Raw genomic sequence first — 26,391 nt, 5'->3', positions numbered from 1 at the left:
GTTAATTAAAAATTCAGCCCCATAGTTGAACTAGTCGCCTTTTAGGTACTGCATATCCGTAAGGACAGTGCAGAAAGAGAACATTTCTGGGGCCGGCGCCATGGCTCACTTGGTTAACCCTCCGCCTGCGGCGTCAGCATCCCATATGGGGGCCGGGTTCTAGTCCTGGTTACTCCTCTTCCAGTCCAGCTCTCTGTTGTGGCCCTGGAAGGCAGTGGAGGATGGCTTAGTGCTTAGGCCCCTACACCCGCATGGAAGCACCTGGCTACACTCCTGGAAGCACCTGGCTCCTGGCTTCGGATCGGTGTAGTTCCTGCCGTAGCGGCCATTTGGGGAGTGTCTCTGTCTCTCTGTCTATAACTCTACCGGTCAAATAACAAAAAAAAAAAAAAAAAAAAAAAAAGAACATTTCTATCATTGCACAAAGCTTTATTGACAGCATGGGTGTAGAAGCTTCCAGATGTAACCCAGAGTTTGACTCCAGCTCTGCCACTATTTGCTGAGTAAATCAGAGCCCACTACGAAACCTCTCTGTGCATTCTCATCCTTGTAGGTGTTAACATGTGAGTACAGATGGCTCCTGACTTAAGACTGTCTGACTAATGATTTTTCAATTTTATGATGGCGGGAAAAAGATACATATTCAGTAAAAGCCATACTGCTCTGAATTCTGAAGTTTGATCTTTTTTTTTTTTTTTTTTTTTTTTTTTGACAGGCAGAGTGGATAGTGAGAGAGAGAGACAGAGAGAAAGGTCTTCCTTTTTGCTGTTGGTTCACCTTCCAATGGCCGCTGCGGCCGGCGCATCTCGCTGATCCAAAGCCAGGAGCCAGGTGCTTCTCCTGGTCTCCCATGCGGGTGCAGGGCCCAAGGACTTGGGCCATCCTCCACTGCACTCCCGGGCCACAGCAGAGAGCTGGCCTGGAAGAGGGGCAACCGGGATAGAATCCGGCGCCCCAACCGGGATTAGAACCCAGTGTGCCAGCGCCGCAAGGCAGAGGATTAGCCTGTTAAGCCACGGCGCCGGCCTGAAGTTTGATCTTGTCTCAGGTCAACAATACACAGGTAGGGTCCCGTCAGCACTGTGACCAAGAGGGGAACTGATAACATTCTACAGTGTGCTGTGCCACGGAGCCAGGATGGTCAGTCCGTGAGGTGTATTAGACACATTTTCAACTCACGCTGTTCTTAGTTGATCATGGATTCATGGGGCTATAACCACATTCGGTGTTGAGGAGCATCTGTAATTGCACAGACCTGTTACGAGGATCAAATGAGTTAATAACATGGAGCACCTAACACAAGGCTTGGCAGATGGCAGGTACCCAGCAAACAGAAATAGTACGTAGGTTTATTCCCCTATGTCTGCAGCAGAACCAAGCTCTCTTACATGCCCAAGAGGAATCTCAATCTGAGCATGACTAATGCCAACTTCACCATATTTTCCCCACTAGTACAAGACTTACACAAACTAGCAATGTACCCCTCACATCAGACCCACACCAAATCCTCCTGACTCCACTTCCTTCTACCTCCCAAGTCTACACCCTCCACTCATCACTCCTGCTGCTACTGTCATCACTCAGCCACAATTACCTTAATAGGCTCCTAACCACTCTTTCTGTTGCCAATCTGGCCCCTCTCCAGTCCACCCTTGACACTAATACAATAATCTTACTGACATGTAGATTTTATCATGCCTATCCCTAACTTAAAATCCTCAGGCTTCCCAAAATTTCAGAATAAAAATTTCCACAACAAAAGCTTCATAACTTAACTGCTAACTCACTTCCCTCGTCTCTCACATCCACTGCCCACTCCAGTCAGACTACTTGCCTTGTCCCTTGAATTTGTTCTTTTCTTGTCCTAGCACGATTGTGGAAGCAATGCAGGTCAGGGATTGAGCCTGAGGGCTCTCGCTTGAGGCTGCCTGCATTCAAATCTTGACTCTTCCTTCCCTGCTACTCAATTTCTACCTCTATAGAATGGGGGAGATAGTATCTTCTGGGTGTCGTAAGAATTAAATAAAGGAATGCTCATAAGATACTTGGAAAGGCATCTGGAACTGAGTAGACACTGTGGCAGCTATTATTATCCTTCCAAAATGACACCTTTTCAGGGAAATCTTCCTTGGTGACTGCCACTCACATTATGGGCCTGTATAATAGCATGCATTACCCTTTGTCATACAATTATCCTAGTCTTTGGGATTCAGTGATTAACGCTGTGCCTTCCTTGACCTATACTGCACTATAAGGCATCTGAAAGCAAAGATCCTATTTCAATTGTCATTTCTTTCAATGCCCAGTGCCCAGCACACATTGGGTGTGCAACATGGATCTGATAAATGAATGTGGAGATATGTAACCCTGTTCTGTCTTGCTCAGTTTCCCTGGGTATTCCCTGTTTAGTCCAGAAAGACATCCCGCTGGGAACACTCAGATCAGCATTGAGTGCATTTTCTCTTCCTATTCATCAACAGTTTCTGAATGCCTGTGTGGAAAACAACCTGCTAGGACCCCCTGCATGTGTCAGGCATGGTCTGAAATCTCAAGAAGCCCTCTTCTCAGTTGGAATGCCTGATGTGTCACTCATCCATTACTGTTTCCGATGACTGTGTTGAAAACATAGATGCTCGGCTTTGGAGAATTCAGCTTGAATTAGCTGTTTGTGGACTTTTGAAATAAAGGAGCCACTGTAACAAAACCCACTGGTATTCCCCAAACACCAGCATACTCCTGTGCCAAAGTTGTGGTCCAACACTCAAATACCCAACTTGAGGAGGCTCCATCTCATGTTCAACAGCGCCTCCCTCAGAAGGTGGACTGGAAAGAATGTGGTTTTCCAAACAGACATTGTTGGTGAAAGGTAGTAGAAAAAGAAACACAAGGCTGGGATTTTTCTTTTGTTCATTCCTTCCTTTCCGAATTGCCTAGTAGTTTAAATTTTCATGGCAATTCCTGGGTCTCACGAGTACATATAATCAAGTTCTGATTGGGGGAAAAATTAAATGTTCTCTATAATGCCTTGTTCTAAGATACTTTCAAAAGGGCAAGAGATCCCTTACCCTCAATAAAATTCTAGGTCTCCAACCACAAACAATTAAAAAGACTATACTTACCCCATTTCAGATTTCAAGCAAGTTTTAAAGAAAGGGAGCAAGGAGAACTTGTGTCAGCTCCAATGCTCTTTGCTCTTAGCTGAAGAGCATACTCTACTTTTCTCTTGTTTCCCACATCCTCGTAGCTAGCCTCCTTGGCCCCGTCCCCACTCAGCTTCACAGTGAAATCTCAGGAACTCATAAGAGAGTAAATACAAATGAGCCAGGATACTTAGAGTAAATGTTTACTGAGGAGGGAATGCACTCAACCAACTCGCTTCCCAGAACTTGCAGTCTGTGAAGGTTGTCAAAACCCCGGGCTATGGAGTCTCAAGGTCAGCCTTCCTGTACCCCACAACCCCATGCCACCCTTTCCTTCCTCCTCAGACCCCGGTGCCCACCCCCACAAGGAGAAAGTCCCTTGCTTCGCAATCCAGAGATTCACACTGGAGGGAAAAAAGGCAGTACTTGAGAGCAGCTGGAAGTTCTCACACCCAGAGCAAGCCAGGAGTCACTTCAAGCACAGAGAACTCCAAATCTAACTGTGGACTGGATGATCTGATCGATCCAAATCCCTTTAGCTAAACTGCTCAGAATGAGGAGTTCAAGTTCCTTCTCCATGGACTTCCTCGTTCCCACAAGGGCAAGCCAGGACACACCGACAGGCTACACTTCTGTTCCCTACAATGTCCCAACTTCCTCCCCACTGAGAACTCTCTTTTTTTTTTTTTTAAGATTTATTTATTTTACTTGAAAGTCACAGTTACAGAGAGGAGAGACAGAGAGAGAGAGAGGTCCTCCATCCATTGGTTCACTCCCCAGATGGCCGATCCGAAGGCAGGAGCCAGGAGCCTCCTCCGGGTCTCCCATGTGGGTGCAGGGGCCCAAGCACTCAGGTCATCTTCTACTGTTTTCCCAGGCCATAGTCGAGAGCTGGATCGGAAGTGAAGCAGCTGGGTCTCGAACCGGTGCCCATATGGGATGCTGGCACCGCAGGTAGCAGCTTTACCCGCCATGCCATAGCGCCGGCCCCGAAAACTCTTAAACTAAATTCTCAACTGTCATGCTTTAGAAGATACAACTAAGCACTATTTGTCTCCTAACGAATGAATGAGTGTGTGTGTGTGTGTGTGTGTCTAAGACAGAATTCAAGCCAAACAAACAGCATTTTAGGCTGTTTTGCTACAGAAAAAAAAAAAAAAAAAGTATGTGCTTCTGGAAATTAAGAAAGACCTAAGGAACCCCTCCCTCCAAGGAACTGGAGAATTGGCCTATAAACCGCTGTTTCCTGGTGCCTTTTTGGCTTCACTTCTTCTACCCTCTCTGAAAAGTTGTTCCTGGAGTTTCTTCCACTTTTCCTTCTCCTCTCACACCACACACTCTCCCCCGGTGATCCCATCCAAAGCCATGGCTTCAACAGAAACCCACAGCTTCATTCTAAAATCTAGATCTCCAGTTCCAGCTGCTTTGCCAAGCTCCAGTTCCCTGGATCCAACAGCTGACAAGACACCAGTAAACCTTGACTTGCTACACTCCTCCAACAGCACGTCCAAAACTACCCCTGCTTCCCTCCGCTCCCTTCACCTCTCCCAAACAATTCCTATCTGCTTCGCTGGGCTTAGTCATCTATATCTCCATCCCTCCATGTAGTTGTGCAAACAAGGAAGTTCAGAAATAGTTCTGCACTCCCTACCTCCACTCTGTCCTGGAGCTATCTTGCTCCTATCTCCTAAATACCTTTTACATTCCTCCTTTCCTCTTGACTCCTCACGTGCCAGTCCTGGTACAAAGACCAGCCCCACACTGGCTGCGTAAGAATTACCTGGAAAGTTTTCCTTTTTTTTAGAAAACTTTTATTTAAAAGTATAAATTTCAAAAGTACAACTTTTGGATTATACCGGTTCTTCCCCCCATAACCACCCTCTCACCAGCAAACCATCCCATCTCCTACTCCCTCTCCCATCCCATTCTTCATTAAGATTCATTTTTAATTATCTTTATATACAGAAGATCAACTTAGTACTGTTTGAATACTGGTTTTACCATTAATTTGCATAGTACAACACATTAAGGACAGAGATCCTACATGGGGAGTAAGTGCACAGTGATTCCTATCGTTGATTTAACAACTGACACTCTTACTTATGACGTCAGTAATCACCCGAGGTTCTTGTCATGAGCTGCCAAGGCTATGGAAGCCTCTTGAGTTCACAAACTCTGACCTTATTTAGACAAGGCCATAGTCAAAGTGGAAGTTCTCTTCCTCCCTTCAGAGAAAGGTACCTCCTCCTTTGATGGCCCGTTCTCTGGAAAGTTTTCCTAAAAACTGGTTGGTGAGGTGGACCTTTGGAATAGCAGTTAGGATGCCACCTGAGATGCATGCATTGTATCAGAGTGTCTGGGTTCCAGTCCCAGCTCTGCTCCCAGTTCCTGCTTCCAGTTAGATGCACCGATGGCTCAAGTACCTGGGTCCCTGTCACCCACGTGGGAGACCTGGATTGAGTTCCCAGCTCCTGGTTTCATGGCTTCAGCCTGGCCCAGCTCTGGTTGTTGCAGGTATGTGAGGAGGGAACTAGTGCCTGAGATCTCTCTCTCTCTCTCTCTCTCTCTCTCTCTCTCTCTCTCTTCCCCTTCCCTTTTCAAATAAAATAAATAATAATTTTTAAATGAAATAAAATAAATGGCCGGCGCCGTGGCTTAACAGGCTAATCCTCCGCCTTGCGGCGCCGGCACACCAAGTTCTAGTCCCGGTTGGGGCACCGGATTCTATCCCGGTTGCCCCTCTTCCAGGCCAGCTCTCTGCTGTGGCCCGGGAGTGCAGTGGAGGATGGCCCAAGTGCTTGGGCCCTGCACCCGCATGGGAGACCAGGAGAAGCACCTGGCTCCTGGCTTCGGATCAGCGAGATGCGCCGGTCACAGCGGCCATTGGAGGGTGAACCAACAGCAAAAAGGAAGACCTTTCTCTCTGTCTCTCTCTCACTATCCACTCTGCCAGTCAAAAATAAATAAATAAATAAATAAATAAAATAAAAATAGGTTCCTACCTCCTCACTTATCCTGAATTCTGATTCAGACTATCTGGGGTGGAGTTTGAGATTTGCAAACTACTTAAGTCCTACCCTACAGAAATGGTCCTATACCTGCACTGACAAATATCTAAAAACCAGATTTGGAGGCAGAGGTTTTTTTTTTTTTTTTTTTTTTTTTTTTTGGGGGGGGGGGGAGGGGCAGACTCGTGTCATTTGCCAAATCTTGTGGTGTAAATATTCCTATCATGGTGGATTTTTTATATCATTTAAATTGGCACTGAGAAGTGATGTGCACAATCAGCATTTACAGGCTGATGCTAGCTAATCCCACCCCATGTAAGAAGGTGCCCAGACTGTTGCCTGTAAGCCTCTAAAGCAGCTCTTAACATGCCTCTTCCCAGGTTAGACTCCTCTGAGGTCTTCCTATGATGTCATGAGATGGAGTCCAGAGCTCTTTGCCGACAATACAAGGCTGTACAACATGGAACCAACTTGCCCAGCAGGAAGCTCAGGATGAACCCTTGAAAACTACTTGCGCTTCCCAAACACCATATGGATATCCATTCTATTAAACTCTGTTCTCATTGTCTTCTCTGCTTTAAACATCTCTTCCATATCATCTGCATCTCCCACCAGGCCTACTGAGCCCTGTGTCACGCAGAAGCCCAGCTGTCTCTTCCCTCTGCCTCATTTAGGGATGAATTTGTTGACTTCTTTCCTACCTGGCCCATAGCTCTGCTCCTTTGGAGTCACCAAAGTAAGGACAAATCCAACCAAGTCTGAGTAGTTATCACCAATGGAAATAGTAGCTCTGCCCATGCCTTAGAGAGAACCTATCAGTTATAAAAGAGAATATCTCCTTTACTGCAAACACTGGCTGCTTTTTGCAATTCATTCAATACGAGATGCTGCACGCTAATATGCTGCAGTTAATACTAATACATCTTTCCAGTCTACAAAGCTTCCATGTACATTCTTCCATCTAATCTTTGCAACTGCACAAGGTAGATAAGAAATATACAAATTGTGAATTCCAGTTTGAATATAAAAAAAAAAAAAAAGACAACTCAAGGGGTATGCGTGACCGTCTATGAGATGCTGGTAAGCATTTTCCAAGTTTTCTAGCCTTGAATTCTTTATTCTTTCACCTTGAGCACACTGTAATTCTAGACAATAGCATTCCCCGAGAAGGGGTGGATGGCAGGAATGACCTCACTAATGAAACTGAGGGGACCTGAGCTTGGGTGGAGGATGGGGTGCACTGAGAAGAGCTTGGATGTTGATTGTGCTGGGTGTCAGTCATCCCTGCTCCACGGGAGGCAACCTTGGCCAGAAGACACAGAATCTGGGAATTCCAGCAGAGCAAACCCCTTGAAACAAGAGGTGACAAGAGGGCGTCCTGACCAGTTGGAGACAGTTTGCCAGGTGATGGCATCTGGCACTGGTCACAAAGTGGCCGATGAAGCCATCCAAGTCAGCAAGTTGCTTCTATAATACAGAATACAAATAAAAGTTTATTGTACAAAATTTACGCATTCATAGTTCACAGTTCACTAAGGCTAAAGATAGACTATTTTTTTTTTCATTACTCCATTTTATTCAGGTGAATAAACAGTGCAGAACTAAAACATCACTTCCTTGTTACCAGAAGACACAACAGCCTTGATCTCCAGCCCATTTCTCTTTGCTGGAAAACAGGGTGATTAGAATATAGAGCCTTGAAAAGTGACTTCCACGGAAAGAAAAAATGTAACAATGATAACTCCCAAACTGCAGAGCTTTGAAAAATCTTGGTGTTTTTAAGGATCATTTTGTTAACACCATAAATTGTCTTCATCTTCCTATCTTTGTGGAACACAATCGAAGATCTTAATTTTTCAAGTCATTCTTCATCTGTTGGCACATTCTCACCAAATGACAAGGCAAGAAAAACTTTTTAGACTATTATTTTTTAAGTCCTTCACAAAAATTTCACTTTCACTCCTATATCCCCAAAATGGTATCAACACAAACACTAAGAATAACACCAGTTCCTTTAGAGACAACTATTCCTCGTGCTATTTCTTGGCATAGGTGATCTTCATGGTATGGGCCAGTGTGATCGTAAATCTGTGTACAGCATCCCTGGCAGCTCCAGCCTGCCCATCATTTTCAAATTCAGCAAAAGCCATGTCATGCCTTCCAGGTACCAAATGTACTTCCTCGAAACCAGGCGACTGATTAAACAGCAGGGACAATATCATCTCATGAGTCTCTTCCGATTAGTCTTTTTACTGTTATTATTATTATTTATTTATTTGAAAGGCAGTTACACAGAGAGGGGAAGAGACAGAGAGAGAGTTCTTCCATCTGCTGGTTCACTCCCCAAATGGCTACAATGCCAGGGCCAGGCCATGAGGAAGCCAGGAGCCTAGAACTTCATCCAGGTCTCCCACATGGGCGGCAGGGGCCCAATTACTGCGGCCATCTTTAGCTGCCTTCCCAGGTGCATTAGCAGGGAGCTGGATTGGAAGCGGAGCAGCCAAGACCCAAACCAGTGCCCATATGGGATGCTAGTGCCATAGGCGGCTGCCTAATGCACCGTACCACAACACTGGCTTCTCTTCTGGCAAGTTTTCAAGGGATAAATTATAGTTTTGAGGGTAACCAGGGACCTGAGCATTTGGTGTTGAATTTCCTCGGTCACTAGCTGAATTAAATGTCACATAATCAGGCTTTTTGTTTACAATTGCTACAGCATGTTCCATAGCTTTGGCTTTTTTCTCTTCTTTGTCAACAAAAGTACCACACATTTTAGATGTTATATCACAGTCAGTTTTTGCATACTGGATTGCACTGGTTTACCACAAAATGGAAACCCTCATAACTGTCTCAAAGCATCTGTGGGGGATCCCAGTTCCTTAAATCTAATAAGACCTGCACCTTCATCTTCATGGTCTTTAAAGCTGCAATGTTCACCACAAAGCCAAACTGAGAAACCAGAACATAAAGGGATCTCTTCAGTTCTTTTTAAATCCTATCATCCATATTATTTATGTAAATTGTATGTTTTGGTCTGATATCCATGTTTGGGTTAAAGTGATCACATAGCCTCAGGCCTACACCATCTCCAATACTGTAAGCAAATTACTAACCATACCTGCAAAAAGCAATCTACGGGCCGGCCCGTGGCTCAACAGGCTAATCCTCCACCTAGCAGCGCCGGCACACCGGGTTCTAGTCCTGGTCGGGGCATCAGATTCTGTCCTGGTTGCCCCTCTTCCAGGCCAGCTCTCTGCTGTGGCCAGGGAGTGCAGTGGAGGATGGCCCAAGTGCTTGGGCCCTGCACCCCATGGGAGACCAGGAGAAGCACCTGGCTCCTGGCTTCCGATCAGCGTGGTGCGCCGGCAGCAGCGCGCCGGCCGCGGCGGCCATTGGAGGGTTAATCAACGGCAAAGGAAGACCTTTCTCTCTGTCTCTCTCTCTCTCACTGTCCACTCTGCCTGTCAAAAAAAAAAAAAAAAAACAAAAAACAAAACAAAAAAAAGCAATCCACACCTAAGGGTCAGAACAGCCTCAACAACCAGCCAGCGAGAAAAACACAGGCACATCAACTCAGACAGCACAATGTGCCAGGACAGAGGGCAGCATGGCCTTGGGCCAGTGTCAGGGCTGGAGAGACTTCACAGAGGCCAGCAGCAGTTGGCCTGTGGCCCAGGGGTAGTTCTTGGGGACCAGAGGGGACAGTGCCTTCCCTTCTGGGTGTGAGGCTGGACTCAAGGGCTCAACCAGCCGCAGAGCAGAAACGGCGGTGCGCCGAGGGACTCTGCACAGAAGCAGGTTAGGAAAGTCCCAATGACACTAACAAGTGGTCCCGCGATTCCGGAGCCAACCTGGAGGAGATCAGGGCAGATTCTGGAGCCAATCTGGAGGAGATCAGGGCAGACTCCCCAGAAACAACAACCAAAATCCCACAACAACATCCTGGAAGTCCAGGTAATAGGAGCACTGACCCACTGACATCTGATTAAGATCAAACTCAATTAGGGACAAATACGTTTCCAAGATTTTTCATAACTATGGCTTCCCAACTGGTAATTAATGTTGTCACCAACTGTCTGTTTCCCTCTAATTAACAGAAGTCAAACCTCTCACAAAGCTGGAAATACCTCCAGGTTTCTGCTAATGCACACCTAGGAGACAGCCAGTGATGACTCAATAATTAGGTCCCTGTCCCCCATGTGGGGGACCTGGATTGAGTTCTTGGCTTCCAGCTTCAGCCCAGCTCAGTCTCTATCATTGTGGACATCTGAGGAGTGAACCAGAGAGCAGGTGCTCTCCCTCTGTGTGTTGGGGGGTAGGTGGGTGGGTGGTTGTCTGCCTCTCAAATAAATGAAATAAAACTTTAATACAATAAAACAGCTGAGAAGGTGAGGGTGCTTCATGGAAAGTTCCTATTATCTTTTGATTCCATTTTCCATGAACTTCTGATGCCCTTTCACGGGTCCTGAAAAGCCTGTAGGAAAGATACGGACCTCCTTGTGCTCTGCTCTCGAGGGCTAAGGAGAGAAAACGCTGATCTTTCCATGAAAAGGATGAATTCTTGGGTTCTAAAGGACAAGGGAAATGGGAGGTGAGGGATTCAGGAAGAAACTGCGCCAAGCTCAAGGACAAAGGGACAGCAGGCTGTGCTGCTTTTCAGAAAGAACCCATTCAGCTTCCAGCCTCCCCTCCCAGGCCCCACTCCCAACCCCATCCCCACCCCCATTCAATGTCATTTGCCCTTAGCCCCAGGATACACTGGTTTATGGTAAAACTATTATCTTGTTGTTTTTCCAATGGACAAAATAAAAACAGTCCAAACCAAGGACTCTCCTAGCTCACCTAAACTCACAGAGAGGCCCTCAGGGGCTGGGAAGCAATCTCAGCTGTGGCTGGACCTGGGGCCAGGGTGTCCAAGGGTAATATCCAGTCTGCTTCCACAATGCCATTTTCCACATTGGGTTGAACTGTATGTTCTCTGCCCAGCACCTGGACAACTTGCTCATGAGGTCTATATACCACACAAGGTCACTTCGTTACAGTGAAGGCAGCAGGTACTGGAGAATTCCGAATACTGAGCACAAGAAAACAGAAGCTGAATAATACACAAATCACATATCTAGAATTTGAGAATTTTAATGACGCACACACACAATCACAGTGCTGCCCTGTTTCCAAAGAACCTTCAAGCCCAGTTCTCGGACCCACCCCAGAGAGAGTGTAGAAGTTGGAGTCCCTAGCTTGCTAAATGCTGGTTCGGTTTCTGCACTCTGGCTTGCTTGTGCACCTGCTATAATGCCATGATAAGCCTCATCCCGGACCAGCCAAGGAGGCAGGCCAGGTCCTTGAGAACAAAGAAAGTATGCTCCCCTGGAATTTATGACCTCCTGCCCTCCACCAGCTCCCCTGGAATTTATGGCCCAATGTTTCCCGCCAGTTCCTCTCCATGCCATCTCCTTTGTGTGGCCTTCCCGCCACATAACGTATATAGCCTTTATGTTTAAATGAACCAATGAACATGTTAGGTCCCAATACCTTGCCATATAGAGAGTAAGAAGGTAACCTATGTAGATGACCTTCACCCTTCTAAGTGAGAGGCTATAAAAACCTCTCTTATGCAAATGAGAGGCCTTTTGCCTGTGACCTGCTAAATGGTTGTGTGTGGGCAGGGGGCCCCAGCCGGCTGGTAACAAATAAACCTCTGCTTTTGCATCTGCAACTGTGCCTTGTGCATTGATTGGGAAATTTGGACTCAACAAGAGAAGGAGAGAAGAAGGATTCTGATGATCCGCAGGGTAGATAATTCATTCATTTAAAAAAACACTTTTTGACTGGCAGATGTGACAGCAAAAACATGAGAAGTAGACTTTAGGTGGACCAGGCCCTGAGTTAGAAGGTCACAGACACAGAACAGCCTAGAAGCCAGCCCTACCCCCCAGAACCTTTTGTTTGTTTGCTTATAAGGTAACTAATGTTCAAACTGAGCCCTATCAGTGTTTTATGTCTTTTCAAAAAAATTTTTATTTATTGTATTTATTTAAAGGAGAGAAAGACACAGAGACTGCGCATCTTCTGGTTCACTCCCTCAAATGTCTGCAAAGTACCTGGCAGGGACTGAAGACGAGGATCGTAAACAATCCAGGTCTCCCACGCGAGTGGCAGGAACACAATCACTTGAGCCATCACACTGTCTCCTGGGGTCTGCACTGGCAGGAAACTGAAGTCAGGAGCCAGAGCCAGACACTCTGATGTGGGATGTGAGCATCTCAGCCAAACACCTATCTCTATTCTTCCTTTTCTGTTTTTCAAACTTCATTTTTTTCTTTTTCTTTCTTTTTTTTTTTTATATCAAGAATAGAAGTGAGGGCCAACACCGGCAGCACAGCAGATAAAGCCACTGCCTGCACTGCCAGCATCTCATATGGGTACCAGTTCAAGTCCCGGCTGCTCCATTTTTTTTTTTAATTTATTTTATTTATTTGAAAGAGAGAGTTACAGAGAGGTAGAGACAGAGAGAGAGAGGTCTTCCATCCGATGGTTCACTCCCCAATTGGCCGCAACGGCCGGAGCTGCGCCGATCCCAAGCCAAGAGCCAGGAGCTTCTTCCGGGTCTCCCATATGGGCGCAGGGGCCCAAGGACTTGGGCCATCTTCTGAAGTAGCACCTTGACAGTAGGGACTCCATTTTGGGGAACCTGAGACTCCATTCTGGGAAAGCACCCCCACACACACACACACACCGTGAAAATCTGGTCTGAAACTATGATCTAAAACAGTTAAACAATAGCATTCTACTACATCACACTTGGCAGAGCATAGAAACCCCCAGCATGATCGCTCAAGCTTGGAAGTGAATAGGCTACACCTGGGTTAATGATAAAAATGCATTTTGTCTATGTCCTACATATGATTAAAACCAATACCTGGATTAATGTCAAGATTATACTTGGAATTGTTAAAATTGTAACTGGTATTGTCAAGATTATAACTGATACTAGTTTCACATAGGTTTTAGGTCAGCTTGACCCCAGTAACCATGTATTCCCCCCGATCCTAGCAACCATGTATTCCCCTCCTGATTTTGTGGTTTTTGCTTTTATAAACCCTGTTGCTTTGGGCTTCAGGGTCGAGAGTTCTTTAAGGCATGAGCCCACTCTCCACCGCCGGCAATAAAGGACCATCAGATTTTATCAATGTGTGGAGCTCCTTTGTTTGCACTCGCTCAGGTACAACACTTCTACTGGTTTCCCAGGCCACAGCAGAGAGCTGGATTGGAAGAGGAGCAGCTGGGACTAGAACTGGTGCCCATTTGGGATGCCAACGCTGCAGGTCAGGGCTTTAATCCGCTGCGCCATAGTGTCAGTCCCAGCTGCTGCACTTTTGATCCAGCTTCCTCCTAATGAGTCTGAGAAGGCCTGGAAGATGGCTCAAGTGCTTGGGCCCCTGCACCCACCTTTGAGACCCTGAGGAAGCTCCTGGCTCCTGGCTTCACCCTGGCTCAGCTCTGACTGTTGCAGCTATTTGGGGAGTGACTCAGTGGATGGAAGATCTCCCTCCCTCCTTCCCTCCCTCTCTCTCTTTCTCTGTAGCTTTGCCTTCCAAATAAATAAATCTTTAAAAACCAAAAAGAATACAAGTGTCCCATTTTTCTTAACCAGCCCCCCAGTCTTCCCAACTCCAAGGGCTGAGCATTGTAACCACAAATCACCTTTGATGTGATGCTCCTTCTGACCTACACATCCTTCCCTACAACGACCACTTAGAAATGTTTTTCCAAACTCATGGTCAGGCAAGCAACTGCACGGGTGATGCTTAAACCCCACAAGGAGTTGTCTGAATACCTGATGCAAACTCTGCTGTGTGAGGCGGAGGTGCATTGAATGACTGTCCCCACACAACACTGGCCAGGAGCTCTTACTCAGAGCTGGAGGAAAATTACAGCAGCACAAAGGACAAGTCCCCTTCAGTCTCCATCACCTGCCGATCTGCAGAGTTGGAACTTAACAGTACCCCACCCACACAGCCGTGCCCCACATGCAGAATTCATGCTCACTTGCTCTAACCATGCACAACAGCCCCTTCTTCTCTGCCTTTATGCTCATTACAATGGGGAGACGGATGAGCAGGAAAAACCTCACCTTTCGCTGTTTCCTTATGTAGGATGCCATTCACCCCACAGATTAAAAAAAAAAGCCATTTGCCAGGAGGGTGTTTGGCCTCACAGTTAAGATGCTATTTGGGATGCTAAGCATTCATATCAGAGTTTCTGTGTTTAAGTCCCTCTGCTGCTCCTGTTTCCAGCTTCCTACTAACGTACACTCTGGGAGGCAGCAAGTCGTGACGATTCTGCTAGTTGGGTTCCTACCATCTCCCAGCCCTGACCACTGCAGGCATTTAAGGAGTAGACTAACATATGGTCTCTGTCTGTCTGTCTGTCTTTTTCAAATCATTAAAAAGGACAAGGGTTGTTAAGCCAAAGCCTGTAAAACCGGCCTCTCAGATCGGAGCACTGGTTGTACTCTCAGCTGCTCCACTTCCAATCCAGCTCCCTGCTAATGTGCCTAAGGAAGCAGCAGACTATGGCCCAAGTACTTGCACCTCTGATACCCATGTGGGAGACCTGGATGAAGTGCCAGGCTCCTGGCATCAGCTTGGCCCAGTCCCAGCTGTTGTGGCATTTGAGGAATAAACCAGCAGATGGAAAATCGCTTTCTCTATCTCTCATTCTATGTCACTCTGACTTTCAAGAAAATAAAATAAATTTTTGAAAAATAAATTTTAAAAAGATAAACTCTTGGGGCGGCACTGTGGCATGGTGAGTAGAGCTGCCGCCTGTGGTGCCAGCATCCCATGTGGGCACTGATTCGGGTCCCGGCTGCTCCGCCTCCGATCTGACTCTCTGCTATGGCCTGGGAAGGTGGTGGAGGATGGCCTGGGTCCTTGGGCCCCTGCACCCGCATGGGAAACCCAAAGGAGGCTCCTGGATTTGGGCTGGCGCAGCTCTGGCCGTTGCAGCCAGTTGGGGAATGGACCTGCAGACAGAAGACCTCTCTCTGCTTTTCCTTCTCTCTGTGCAACTCTGACTTTCAAATAAAAAATAAATCTTTAAAAAAAAAAGACAAACTCTTACAAAAAAACACCAAGCCATTTGCTTCAAACTCTTCTCTCTGTCCATTTTATTTTCAAGGTAATTTTAGCAAGATGATGAATGGCATCACGATGACTGGGTTCCATCCCCAGGTTCAACGGAGGGGAGGGAGAGTCTCACATGGATGAGGGACGTCAGCTTCTGTGCCTAAGGGCCCCAGAATGTTCGCTTGACATGGACTCAGACTAGTTTTGGCTCCATCATACTGAGCGTTGAAGTTACACGCTGTTTTGCCTTCTTATCACCGCCCCACAGAGAACACCAGGGATCCCCAGCTGTGGACACACAACTCTCTTCTCAGCTCTCTTTTTCACTCCCTGCAAACAAGCTGCGTGCTCCACTGCCTGACTCAAAGCTTTCACCTGCCAGAGGTGACTGCCTAATGGCTTTTTGTCTATCCTCATCCCTCTCCACAATTCTACAGCTCTTGAAACAATCCCTCCTTCTTGAGAAAAAACAGAAAAGTATTTGCTCTAGGTTTAACTGCAAAATTCTTTAAGGAAAACACAACAAGCATTTATGGAGCACCTACTGTGTGCCAAGAAGCTCTATTTGAGGGAACACAAAAATTCAAAAAGAGAGACCAGAAGACACATTCTGTCCTTAATAAAACAACTATCCAGCGATGAAAGGTCCCTTCCACCAATCCATGACCTCCTGCAGGGTGGGATGGGAGGTGTGCAGCAACCCTCCACACCTGTGCACGGAGCCAAGCTTGCAGCAGAAATATTCAAAGAAAAATGTGCATTTGTATCCAACACATACAGACCCTTTTCCCTAAATAATATAGTAGGACAACTTATAGTCCGAGCCAGGGCCAGAGCTCGGCCCAGCATTTATACTGTATTAGATAACAGACATTGAGAGGAGACTTAAAGTATACAGGAGGATGTGCATAGGCTATATGCAGAGTTTACTTAAGGTTTGAGCATCCTCAGATTTTGGTATGCTCAAGGGTCCTGGCACAAATCCCCTGCCAATACTGAAGGCCAACTTTTAAAAAAAAATTTGACTTACTTGAAAGAGTAACAGGGAGAGAGAAGGGACACACACACACACACACATTAAGAGAGAGAGATCTTCCACCTGCTGGTTCACTCCCCAAATGGCTCCCATGGCTGGGGCCGGGCCAAGCCAAAGCTAGGAGCCAGGAGCTTCATCCAGGTCTCCCATGGGGATGGCAGGGGCCCCAGCACTTGAGTCCTCATCTGCTGCTCTCCCAAGCACATTAGCAGGGAGCTGAATCAGAAGTGGAGCAGCTGGGACTCAGACTGGCACTCCTATCAGGGATGCTCCTGTCACAAGCAGCAGCTTAACCTGCTGTGTCACAACACCAGCCCTAAGGGACCACTTTCTATACAAAGCACAGCACTCATAGAAGAGAAAGAACACCCGGAGCCACATTGGAAAATCGACAGGGCTTCATGGAGGAGGAAGCACTTGAGCCGACGTGTGAAAGGTGAACAGAATTTTACCAGGCACACTGCATTCTACAGAAGGCAGGGCACATGGCAGAGCACACAGCTGGAGCAGTGGTGCAGGGGCAGCCGGGGACCCAGCTTCCTGCTCCTGGAGTGGAGATGAATATGGACAAGTATGTAACATCTGCACGGTGAGGGGCCCTAGATGCCCCACAAACAGGACTGCTGCTCACCCCAGAGGTGGTGGAGAATTCTGAGCAGGGCACTGATCTGGTGGTTAGAAGGAATGACAGGGCAGGCCTGAGCAAAGGGGATGGAGGCTCAAGCTAAGGGGGTAGCATGAGGATGGAGAGAACCAGTTAGAGAGAGTCAGGTTGTGTCTAACTACAGGGGATGGGAGAAGGCAGAGGCGAAAGCTCAGGGTCCTGCTCCCTCCGCTTGCCAGCTCCTGAAGGCAGTTCTATCTTCTTTGGCAGCCCTGCCACCTTTGCCCAGGCCAAAACAAAGGTTGGGCAACCAACAAGTACTCGCAGCCAGTTACTTCCTACCATCTTCACTAATTACCCACAAGGTAAGTCCACAGCAAGTCTGCAGGGAACCCGGTGCCTTAGAAGAAAGGCAGGAAGGCTGCTAACATGGGTTATGAGAACATTCAAAGGAGCTCCAACTGGGTTCCATGTAGCACACATACACACTCACCTTGCAGTCATGCATGAAGTAAGTGACTCTATTAACAGCAAACACACAGGCACCACAGAGCGATCACAGGGATTGGGCTGCTCAGGAGCTCGGGCCCAGCTCCGGCTCTGGCTCTGACTCCACAGAACACAGAGGGAGTTGCACTGCCATTCTGATCTCAGTTTGCTCACCTGTAAAATGAACAACGTGTGCTGGACAATCACAAAAGCCCACCAAGCCTTCAAAATGCAAGGAAGCTAAGACAGCTCCCAGGCAACCAGTCTGACAGCTCAGGGGAAGGCCCACGGATGGGCAGAGGAGGGAGGTGCCAGCTGTCCACGACCTGTGAACTGAACCAGAGGTGGGGACACAGTGCAGAGATGAGAAGGCACCCGAAGACAGATGTGGATGAAAGACCCAGAACGGCAATGAACAGGCAGACGCAGAAACGTGGCTTCCTGGTGCTCCCTACAAACTACTTGACCCCTGTTTTCTTTTACAGTTATTCTCTTTCCAGACTATCATTATATAGTTGTCTGCCATTCAACCCATGAAATCACGGACCAACATTCACCATCAGGAAGGAACCCAACACATGAACTAGTCTGTCTCCCTTTCAGAACAGGAAACCAACGGCCACAATGTTAAGAGACAGGTTTCTTTTTTAAGTCTTTTATTTTATTTATTTTAGTTTATTTGTTTATTTTATTTTATTTATTTGACAGATAGGGTTAGACAGTGAGAGAGAGAGAAGACAGAAAGGTCTTCCTTCCGTTGGTTCACCCCCCAAATGGCCGCTACAGCCGGCGCGCTGCACCGATCCAAAGCCAGGAGTCCGGTGCTTCCTCTTTGTCTCCCATGCGGGTGCAGGGCCCAAGCACTTGGGCCATTCTCCACTGCCCTCCTGGGCCACAGCAGAGAGCTGGACTGGAAGAGGAGCAACCGGGACTAGAACTGGCACCCATATGGGATGCCAGAGCCGCAGGCGGAGGATTAACCAAGTGAGCCATGGCGCTGGCCCCAGGGTTTTAACAGCATTGCAAAAAATAAAACTCACCCTGCTGACTCTCAGGGCTTTTCCCACACTACCATGCTGCTCTTGGAGTACAAGAATGAAACTCCCAGAGGGAGGAAAAAGTGTCTCAAACGTTTGTTCCCTAAGCCTTTTGGTGCTGGTGCGCAGAATAAGCATAACTTCTAACACTTGGTCGGTTGTTCCCCTAAAAGCATGTGGGGTGTTTTCTATATCCTAGGCTGTTTTTTAGTGACTGGGAACATAATAACAACAGAAGGGGCATAGCCCCTGCACTTAGGGGCCTGAAATTCTTGTAGGTTACTGTAGGGATGCAGAGGTGGGAGATAGATCATCAACATAAAGATCCTTATGAAGACAGTAAGACGGGGCATGAGGAGGGGAGTCTCAATAAAACAGAAAGATACATTCAGGTCACGCCAATAAAAAGGCACAAGACCATGACAAGCCCTGTTCACACCAAGTAATGGACTTGAGACTGCCTGCTCACCCACTGGGAATAGTGTACCCCAAAATCTCTGAATTCAGAAGTAGACCAGAGTAATTAAATTTTAAAGCCCAAGGCAGCTTTCGTACTAAAAAATATATGGTAAGAATATGTTATCTTTCTTTTTGATCAAAATATTTGACATTAATACAATACTCAGTTTCAATATTAAGCAAACACATACAATTGGATAAGATCATCATATGTGAAATATGTGCATCTCATAACCAAAGTTTTTGCTAAATTCCTAGAGAGTTCATTGCATAGGAAAATAACTAAAAAGAGTTACTACATGGTTGTTGAAGTTGATAAAATAATAAAATAAAATGCACAAGGCCTAGACTTTGAGGCATGCAGATCACTCCTTAGTCCATGGCGTTGCCAGCTGCTCCGTGCACTGCATGCCTGTAGCAGCTGTTTGCATAACAAACACAAAATGAGTGAGGGAGTGCAGGTGAATGCCTATCAACAAAAGGGTTCTCAGTGTGGTTTTCAGTTGGAAGGGAATTCAGAGGCTGATCCTAGTGAAATCTGTTTTGATGTCAGCTTACCATATATGATAATTCAATCAATTATTTTTCCCTTCATTTGGTGTCACCACTATTGGGAGAAAAATGGACTTAAAAGCTTTTCTGTTTTCCTAGATAGTAAACAGGGCTCTTACACACCTTACACACAGTACCTGTTGAAACCATATTTGTCGTTGGTGTTGAGGAGGACATAAGAGATCACAAAACTAATAAAAGACCGCATGCCTACAAAACATCACTCAGGCCGGTGCTGTGGCACAGCGGGTTAACATCCTGGCCTGTAGCACCGGCATCCCATATGGGCGCTGATTTGAGACTCAGTTGCTCCAATTCTGATCCAGCTCTCTGCTGTGACCTGGGAAGGCAGTAGAAGATGGCCCAAGCCCTTGGGCCTGGCACTCGTGTGGGAGACCCAGAAGACGCTCCTGGCTTTGGATCGGTGCAGCTCCAGCCGTTGCAGCCATCTGGGGAGTGAATCATCAGATGGAAGACCCCTCTCTCTCTCTGCCTCTCCTCTCTATGTGTAACTCTGACTTTCAACTAAATAAATAAATCTTTTAAAAAAATCACTCAGATAGAATAAAGTCAAGCATTTCTCAAAGACATCTGAATTGCATGTGCCTAGTCCCATAAATACAGTCTCACAAAAGAAGGAATGAGCATTTCAGGACCACACAAAACCCACTCCCATCTCACAAATACATCATGGCTACCTCTTATATACTGTCTTGAACTCTTACCTTGGATATTTTTTACACTTTCTCTCCTGAAAGTTCTCACTCTTCATCTTCCCCTTTAGTACCAAGAATCGCTTCTCTCCTAATTATATCCCAAACCCAAGAATATACCACTCATCCCAAACTCAGAAGACAACCCTGCCCTCCATTCATTTAGGGTCCATGGTACAGTCTTATGGCACAGAGGACATCAACATTGCTTAAGCTGGCACCAAAGATTCATAAAGCCCTATCACAGGAAACTCAGCACCAGATAAGGAACTCATGGCATCCCCAGGGCTACTTCCTTGTCCCCACACCCTGACCCATAAGAAGGGATCAGGTTACAGAAGTGCTCCAGGAAACAGGCTGATTACACATGCAGCCCTAAGCAACCTCTGGCCCACTACCCTGGCCAGGTCTGCCAACCCCAAATGACTCATCAGAGGTGCCCAGCAACGACCCCTAAATGACAAACAACCACAAGCATCAGGTCTGTCCTTTGGATCAGGTAAACTTGGCCCTGAATGACATCCATCTGAAAACACCTCCTGCCCTTAAGTTTAAAGGAGGAAGAACAGGAAAGAGAAAGAAAGCATTGCCATGGATCAGGCACCTTGAGAGAAGTCCCACCTTTACTATCCTACCTTCACACTAATCTGCAAGGTAGGTATGATCATGAAGAAGAAACTGAAGACACAAACAGCCAAGGGAAAGCACTTTGTTCCTGGCTGGCATTTTACCCCCCAGAAGCAGGCTGGAAATTGCTACTGCAATAAAAGTTGCCATAGCTGCAGAGAAGCATCTACCGTGGCCTTCAACACAGTAGTGATAGGTGTGGAACGTGTGGTCATGGGCCATTATCAATGATGTTTTGCAAAGATAAACACAGTCTATTTCTCAGCAGCTCTCAGTCACTCTCGAGTTTATCATAAGGAGCAACTGGTGACTTTAGATGTTCCACTACTAGGCCACCTGGGTTCTGCTGAGCTCACTTACAAGAAGGAAGGCATCGTCCATAAATCTCCCTGAAGTAAACGGGTCGAACCCAACTGCTGACATCAAGACAAGTATCATTTCCAGAAGGCAAATTAAAATCTATGGCTGATAAAGGTTTGAGTCACTGTCCTATGACACCAAAACACCTCACCTGCCCTGAGGGAGTTCCAGGTTTAAGGAATATATATCTATGGTTATATATACATACACACATGCATATAATATTTGCATACTTATATATATTAAGCACATATGTATCTGAAAAAACTAGCATGTGTACATATGTACATATTCTCCTATACTTGCCTACTAACCTGGACAGGAAAGTTTGGAGCTACTCACACAGTACCCGCTGTGATTTACTAACCCAGGCGGACACAACTCAGCTGATTAGGACAGTGAGAGTGAATCCTTTCCAAACTCATACCCAAAGGGACTTTTTTTTTTTAAAAAAAGATTCCATTTATTTATTTGAGAAGTTGAGTTACAGAGAGAGAGGGGGAGAGACACACACAGAAAGAGAGCTCTCCCACCTGCTGCATCACTCCCCACACAGCTGCAACAGCTGGAGCTGAGCTGATCAGAAGCCAGGAGCCTGGAGTTTCTTCCAGGTCTCCCACATGGGACGCCGGTGCCACAGGCAGAGGCTTAGCCTACTATGCCACAGCTCCAGCCCCTCCAAGGGACCTTAAACTAGTAGTCAATAGAGTAAGATGCTCTAGGAGTCCATCTGCTCCATGGCCGTAAGGGACGTGTTCAGACAGACGCACAGGTAATAACCACACAACATGCATCCTTTACTTCAGTGGTACTTGAGAGACACATAACAGATCATTAGTTCCCCCCACCCATTGAAAGGAAAGTCGGATGGTCCTACATGCAGCAGCAAGAGAGGAGAGAAGTAAAAGGCCTGGTTACCATTCATCCACGGCCAGGACTCCCCAGTCAAGACAGCACCAGCCATCTTTACCTGAACTGTAAAAAGAATGAACAAGGCCCCATGCTGAGAGTAAACCTCTGACATCCTGGACCAAATACCCACCAACTCTCCAAGGAAGGTCTTCCCCTAGAGATGAGCCAATATAACAGTTACTGCTGTCCTCTGCTTAGAGGCACTTGTCACATTTTACAATGCCACATTTCTTCAAAATGATTTGCATTGACTGCCTAACAGGTGTTCGATAAAAATCCACTGTCGAACAGATGAGTGGATGAACAATAAACAAACTGAACTAAATCCTTTAAGAGCAGAGGCAGCCAGAGCTTGTGGCCAGCACATAGCAGCCAAGCAAGAAATGTTGGCGGAAGATGGGCTTTCTTCTCTCTGGCCGCCTGAATGTTTAATGTGTCCCTCCAAATTGGGGGAGGGGACCCGGGGGAGGCTGAATTCAAAGCTTTTCACAGGAGCTGCAGCTTTAAGAGCATCTAGACATTGAGGAAACAGCTGGTTAGGAGGTTTAGTCCTATGTCCCAGTTCCTACAGATTTTAATTGTCCATACTATCAGCACATATATATGTGCCACAGTACAATGTCAGACACATACATGTATTGTGCACTATACAGAAAGACCCAAGAGTCCAGTGTTGTGGCGCAGTGGGTTAAAATGCAACTTGCACCACCAGCATCCCATACAAGATCCAGCTGCTCTGCTTCCAACCCAGCTCCCTTCTAATGCACCTGGGAAGGTAGCAGAACATGGCCCAAGTACTTGGGCCCCTGCCACTTGCACTCCTGGCTTCAGCCTGGCCCAGCCCTGACCATTGCAGACTGTAGTCTTCAGGAAGTGAAATCAGCAAACCAGAGATCTCTCCTTCTGTAACTCTGCCTTTCAAGTAAATAAATCTTGGAGGAAAAAAAAGAAAAGAAAGGAAAGGAAGGAAAAGAAAAGAAAGTCTTAAATAAAAAGTTACCTCTTTTTTGAGTCTGGTTCCTAGCATTACTCAACTGTATGGAGACGGGCAGTTTTCAGTTTCGATTTCCTTAAGTGCCAGGTGGGCATGCTCACTACATCTGCCCCAGAGGAAGAGGAGTAAATGAAGCGGCAGCTTGTCACACCATAAGCCTGTCATTTGAAGGCCTGCTGTGTGCCAGCATTGTTGGTTACATGCTGGGGCAAACACAAAGGATAATTATCCTCTGCCCCTGCTTTTCCAGAACCCATGATAAACCACTTTGAAAACAACAAAATGCCACCCAAATGAAGAGATTATGGCCAATTGATACTGTCCACAGTACTTGAATTTGTGTCCATATGCACACTACTCTCGGCTACAGACTGGGTGTCCAACGGCAGGTGTCAGTGTCTACTCTTTCCTCTACCGTCCCCTGGGGAACCCCAGTTCAAGGCTCCACACTCTATGATGGCTCAGCAAACTTCACTCACTGCCTGCCTTCAGTGGCTTTCAGTTCGCTGCCTTCGGGGCTGTCATTACGCCAGATAATGAGAGGCCATTTCTACTGGCAGCCCTTTGGCTCTTGGCTTCCATGAGACCCAAGACGCTCCTACGCACACCAACAGAACAACTGTTTTGGCATCTGACAGCTGCAGAGAGAGAGAGAGAGACCCAGCTTAATCCAATCATCACCCAAAGTCTTGGACAATGTCAGGGCAACAAATGTGTCTGCATTCCACAATGCCCACGGCAAATCAAATTAAGTCGCACTATCAATGCAAGGGGCGTCAGCTTCCCACATTCAGCTGCCAGCTCCTCTCCACTTCCATGCCCTCTTCAAAGCAGCGTGGAAGACAGTACTTTTATAACTGATTTCTGAATTTTAGAAAACACACCCACCCTCTTTTAGCAATGTGCACAAGCAATTTGCTTTTAAGCAAACAGAGACCAGTGTTGCCTTGTTCTTTGTTGCTACCTTTCTCTACTCTCACATCTAGTAGGGGGTAGATGCACAACAGATGTAACCTCCTTTAGGGCAGAAACTATTTTGCTCACTATTGTTTCTGGTGTCAACAACAGTACCCAGCATGTAGTTTGTGTTGAATAAATATTTATTTAAATATTTATTTTATTCACTTGAAATGAGAAGAACAGAAAAAGAGAGATCTGCCCTTCATTAGTTTACTTCCCAAATGGCCACAACAGCCAGGTCTGGGCCAAGCCAAAACCAGGAGCCAGGAACTCCATTCAGGTCTCCTGCAAGGGTATTGGGATTCAAGTACTTGGACTATCTTTTGCTGCCTTCCCAGGCACATTATCAGGGAAGCTGGATCCCAAGTGGTGTCGCCAGGACTCAAACCATCACTCTGACGTGGGATGCTGGTGTCACAAGAAGCAGCTTAACCCCCCCGCACCACAACACTGACCTCTGAATAAAATCTTTGTTGGATTAACTTGTGGGGAGGGGAGATTAGAAAGGATACACCTATTCCAAAATCATTCTCCTTGCAGGAGGAACAACTGTTGCCCTAACCTGGAAGCAACAGATTGGAAAAGGTACTGTTCTCATGGCCACCACAGCTCCAAAAGTAAATAAGTTTCAAAGCTGACAGAGGTCCTTGGTGGGAAAAAAGTTAACCAGGATTTACAGACCACACCAGGGCTTTGGGTCAACCATCAGACAAAATATCGCCCCCATGTGCTCCTGTTCCCTGGATTCTTCTTTTGGGAAAGATCAACGACTCTCCACTTAGCTATGCTAAATCTGGCTCCCTTGGAGAACGGCTACCCTTAGGACAGCAGGCTCTGTCCTCTTACAGTCTGATGAGGACACACAGGGCAAACTAAAAAAAGAGAAAGGAAACCAACAGGCTTAACCAAACAAGCCAACACACAGCAATCCAGATTTACATAAGTGGCACATGGAAGGGCAATTATCTTGCTTCACAGGACTTCTTGCTTTGCAAAATGATTTACAAGGATTCCGCAGAAATCAAACTTCCTTCTGGCCTTCGTCATTTGATTCACTCCCTAACTCTGTGCTTCCGGAGCTCCTACTATGTTCCATGCAAACACTGATTAAGACAAACGCTGAAACCAAGACGCTCTGCCTTCACATTCACCTTGTAAGGGACACCAAGTGAGTACATTCTTACACTTCTTGTGCAGGATGCTCTGAGAATACGGACGTGGTAAACACCTGGGTCAGGAAATACTCTCTCGAGCAAAGGCCAAGCATGCCACAGGAGCTGCAAGAGGGCCTTAGGCTGGCAAAGCGAGTCAGTGTTACGAGAGAGAAACCCTGTCTGAAATAGCTGGAAGTAAGAGCACATCCCACTCAAGGGTCAGAAAGGTCACAACGGCTGGGGGCAGGGAGTGCAGGAGCAGCAACACAGACAGCAGAAGGGAGAAACGGAAGTGGTTATGAAGACCTCTCCAAACACTCTCCATTAAAGGGGGCAGAGGAGTGCAATGGCGCCATGGAGATCAGTCGAGAGGAGACTTAGGGAATATGCGGGGAGACGGTGACAGCAAAAGACCATCTCGGGGCTGGCACTGTGGCGCAGTGGGTTAGGATGCAAGCCTATGAGACTGTCATCCTACATGAGTGCCAATTTGAGTCCCCACTGCTCCACTTCCAATCCAGCTCCCTGCTAATGCGCCTGGGAAAGCAGTGGAAGATGGCCCGAGTGCTTGGGCACCCATGTGGGGGTCCTGGATGGAGTTTCACTCCTGGCTTCAGCCTGGCCCAGCCCTGGACACTGCAGTCACTGGCAGAGTGAATCAGCCGATGAAAGATATCTCTGTCTCTCCCTCTCTTTCTGTAACTCTGCCTTTCAAATCTATAAATATTTTTTAAAAGTCTTTCTGTTTTTAAAGATTTATTTATTTATTTGAAAATCAGAGTTACACAGAGAGAAGGGGCAGAGAGAGAGAGAGAGAGAGAGAGAGAGGTCTTCCATCCGCTGGCTCACTCCCCAGATGGCTGCAACAGCCGGAGCTGCGCCAATCCGAAGCCAGGAGCTGGAGCTTCTTTCCGGTCTCCCCCATGGGTGCAGGGACCCAAGGACTTGGGCCATCTTCTACTGTTTTCCCAGGCCATAGCAGAGAGCTGGATAGGAAGTGGAGCAGCCGGGTCTCGAACCGGTGCCCATATGGGATGCTGGTGTTTCAGGCCAGGGTGTTAACCCGCTGCGCCACAGCACCGGCTCCCTAAATAAAATATTTTTTAAAAAGAATGGCAACCTTGAGAAGTTGAGGGGTACCCCTCTGCAATGGAATGACATTGTGGGAGGAGCCAGCTTGGAGGGAAAGAGGATGACTTGGGTTAGGTGTGG

At 46.8% G+C, this 26,391-nt stretch overlaps 1 protein-coding gene and 1 pseudogene across 1 annotated transcript in view; both read right to left on the bottom strand.

Annotated features, from left to right (window-relative positions):
* Positions 1-26,391, bottom strand: part of GRAMD1B (GRAM domain containing 1B) — a 200,655-nt gene that overhangs the window by 150,566 nt on the left and 23,698 nt on the right. The gene's annotated exons all lie outside the window — the stretch shown is intronic.
* Positions 8,185-9,193, bottom strand: LOC133764723 (U2 small nuclear ribonucleoprotein B''-like; annotated as a pseudogene).

This window comes from Lepus europaeus, chromosome 7, assembly GCF_033115175.1.
Source record: "Lepus europaeus isolate LE1 chromosome 7, mLepTim1.pri, whole genome shotgun sequence".
Taxonomy (NCBI): domain Eukaryota; kingdom Metazoa; phylum Chordata; class Mammalia; order Lagomorpha; family Leporidae; genus Lepus; species Lepus europaeus.
The sequence above is the reverse complement of the archived record's forward strand: the minus strand, read 5'-3'. Positions and strand labels throughout refer to the sequence as shown.